This window comes from Trachinotus anak, unplaced genomic scaffold (assembly GCF_046630095.1).
Source record: "Trachinotus anak isolate AG129_WGS33_773 ecotype Australia unplaced genomic scaffold, CSIRO_AGI_Tana_v1 ptg000003l, whole genome shotgun sequence".
Classification (NCBI taxonomy): domain Eukaryota; kingdom Metazoa; phylum Chordata; class Actinopteri; order Carangiformes; family Carangidae; genus Trachinotus; species Trachinotus anak.
In genome coordinates, this window is record NW_027273854.1 from 4,844,368 (window position 1) to 4,848,287 (window position 3,920).

Sequence of the window (3,920 nt, forward strand, 5' to 3'; positions counted from 1 at the left end):
ACTCACATGTATAATAGGCTGCTCTTGTGGGAAATGAAGCGTCTGTGGGAGAAAGTCTTTATTGTGACCTTAACATCCTCCTATGGAGACAATTCTGCCTCTTGTTCTAACCTTATTATAAGGTTTAATATAATCATAAAATGAAATTTCTTACGTTTTTTTTTTACCTGCTTGCCAACAATAATTCAGCCTGTCTGTGCACATTTTAGCCCTTGTCTGTGCTTTGGCCCTGTTATTTCAGCTCAGCAGCGCACTGAAGCCAGTCAGTGCAGTGGCTCCTGGGTTCCCTCAGCTCCTGCAGCTCAGGTGTTTGATTGATTCAATAAACAGTCACCACAGTGAATAAATCCCACTGATGTCAGCGACCAGGGTGTGAGGTGATCGTTTCATTGCCTCAGTCTTTGAATACTGTGATGAACTGGTATTTCGGGAATATGATGGAGTTCAGTAATACGTTAGAAATCTCCACATCATGATAAACTTATAAAGCAGCTTTAGTTTTTAATTAGAGGAGTGAATGTTTTTTTTTTTAATTATATTCTTTTTTATAATTTATGTGTAAATAGTGGCAGTTGCTTGAGTGATAAGACCATTTTTTTCCTTATCACTGCTGGAAAAGCAGCATAAATCCATGTGCACATTACTCCTGAGGATTTAGCGCCGGCGTGACTTCTTAATGGAGATAATAAATGAATAAACGCCTCGTCCATCAAACTGAGCAGTTAGAGGTGACTGTCCTGTCTCGATGGGTCTCATCGCCCTGAGTTTGGTGGTTTAGTGAATGAGATCATTACATGTGCCAGCACAGGTCAGCACCGTCGAGTCATCTCTCTCCCCTGAAGAGCGACACCGCCTCCTGCTGGAGCACAAGTGCTGTGAACTCACATCACATTTACCTGAGCTGAGCCATCCTGGGAGTTATTGAGCTCAAAAAGACACGAACATGTAGGTCCTGCACCACAAACTGGAGTCAAGAGTAGAGAACATTAGCAGTTGTGTAAGATTAGCTTCAGTAGTGTCACATGGAGCCACACTCTGAATTGTTTACACAGCTTTACTAATGTCTTTTTATTATTTCAAATTTTCTTCAATTATTTTATTCTCCTCTGTTGTTTTTTTGCTGTGCACTAGTCTCTACATTTGTATCCCTTGTTATCTTTTGTTTTGTCAGTCATTTTCGTAAAGCACTTTGAAAGGCATTTGATTTGTTTGAAAAGTGCTATATAAATAAAGTGTGATCGATTGATAATGTGGAATGTGAACGGCAGAGAGCTCGGGGGTTGAGAGTCTGGTTGAATATCTTGGCAGAGTGTGGTAAATAGGCCTTTATAAAGGAAGCAAAGATATTATCATTCTCAGGAGTTCACGGGATAAAAGAAACAAAGAAAAAATTGTGCTGTAAGTGCAGAATGGAAATGGGAACTTTCCTGTGTGGGAGTCTAGCTACATTTGTGAGACCATTCTGGGTCAAAGTCATGGGTGGTTGCTTTGGTTCCGAAAATCTCTGATTCCTGTTTTATGTTTATTAGGAGGCAGATCTCAATTACTATAAATCCTGGTTTGAGAAGATTAGTAGTTGCAACGGTGTAGACTGTGTCCTGTGATCCTCAGTAGATTAAAAGATAGTTTGGATGATGACTCTGCCTTCCAGCACCTTGTTTTGAGTTTCTGGACATAAATCAAGGCAGTGCCTCTTTAGATTTCAAACACAGCCAAAAACCTGTGACAGGTTTTCTTTTCATATTAGCTATCGTGGACTGGGTCTGCCGCTGTTTCTACTTATTTTCCGACACCATGTCTGGTAATGGTGTCTGCTCCTGAAACCAAGAAAATGTCAAAATAAATTACTTCCAGGACATTCAAAGACCGCAGTTTGTGTCCACCACCTAGATTTCCACCTTGAGCAGCCTGTGAGATTTAGAGACTATGTTAGCATATACTGCTTAACACCAGCTGTGGTAAGTTAGGACATAGGAATGTTTGTGGGGAAGTGACAGTCACTGCTCTGTCTTGGAGCCAGTACAACAGCAGGGGGCAGTATGTGTTCATTACTAGAGGAGGCCTTTGTATCTGTCAGACCCCCCCCCCACCCCCGTCCTTGTGGGACACAGACTAAAATATGTTGTTTTTGTTATAAGTGAACTGAGCAGGACTCCTGAAGTCTGCACAGGAAACTGCTCCTGGTTTTGTTCTTTAATACATCAGACATGTTCCCATATCAGTTCAAATTGATTTCATTTGCCTGCTGCCTGCATCTGCTGCCTCTGGTGAGTGGTTTCTCTTGTTTAAGGCACTGGACTATTCAGCTGAACATAAGGGACATAAAAGATCAAGTAGACACTGTTGGGCATTTTTGCAAACTGCAAGGCCAATGACACTTCACATATTTACAAAAGCATTGGTATAAATGCGTAATCACTTGCAGTAAATGGTGGGTGGATAACACTCACTTTCATGTTGACTATTCAGCACAGTCTGCTGCACCTGCCAGCAGGTGGGTGTATTGTTCTGCATTGCCTGTATATCAGTATGACTGTGCTGAATAGTTCTGTGCTAAGAGAGGCTGAGGTGGATGAACTGCTTGACCAGTAAACTCATTACACTGATGTCTGAGTGAAGCAGAGATGACGGTGCCAGATCACTCAACATGAGGGTAAACGAAACAGAAAAAAAAATGAATCAAGGACCAGATTGAATTGGTTAAGAGCCAGCATGCAGTGATTTCTGGTTTCTAATCTCTCACTTTCTGTAAACTTGCCAAGCAGAATTGATTGCTCCTATAGACCTCACTGTGAAATGAACAGAGCTTCTTCCAAACTCAGTATTTCAATTTAACATCTATGAAAGAATCAAGCGTATGCACATCGGTGCTCACTGCAGCTGCAACCCACAGGCCTGTGATACCCTCATGAGGAACACACAAATACTCTTCACTAACTGATGGGCTGTAGAGTATAGGTGGCTCTCAACATAAGGTTCTGGACCTCTCATGTGGTCGTGCGGTAAATTTCAGGCATCACAACAAGATAGTCTATAAGTAGAAAGAATAGTATTTACCTCTGTGTAGTCAGAAGGTTAGCAGGCTGAACAGACCAATCATAAACATTTGGGCTCTGTAACACTTTGAGTGATACACAGATAACTCACCACAGCCACTAAACCTGAGGGTATAAATATGTCTTAGATTTGTGGCATGTTGACAGCATGTGTGGGATTTGCCATTATGCCTTCCTCTAGATTTGCTGTAAGCCCCAGTATTTGCCCAGTTTTAATGGAGATGAAAATATCTGTGTGTTTGTAGCTCGGACACACACGTCCTCAGAGACCGTCCAGACTTGCTGCCTGGCAGAGCGGTGGCACAGTACTGAATTACACCACTGAGCAACATTATGCATTCACTAACCTACTTAGACAATAGAGGAAGTCTCCAGACCACACCAGGTGTCCAACACAGTGTGTCTCTGTTCCTGCGTCCTACTACTGTGCTCCTTCAACCACAGCCATTTCCTCTGATGGAGACATTTTCAAACCCTGTTTAGCTGCTGGAACATGTTCTGAAATGTTCATCTTGGCCCCACACTGAAACTAATCAGGACAACTTTTGCATTATACCTCTCCTCAGACTCCAGCCTGCAGTCCGAGTCATTTTCCTGACTGCGCCTTGCTGCTAGATTACCATACCAGCCTTGTCGGAGCTAATGAGGAGGAGAGCCACTCCAGCAGCACCCGCAGCAGAGTGATGTTTATTCGGAGTGGCTCGGTGCAGTTGGCGGGGAAGAACACACAGTTTGCCTTGTAACATTTTGCCTGTGTCAAAGCAGCAGATCAATAACACTTGCATCCTACATCATTAAGCCCCTGTGGGATATTGATTGGGACATTTGGCCTCAGAAGTGCTGAGTGGCACTTTACGGCCACAA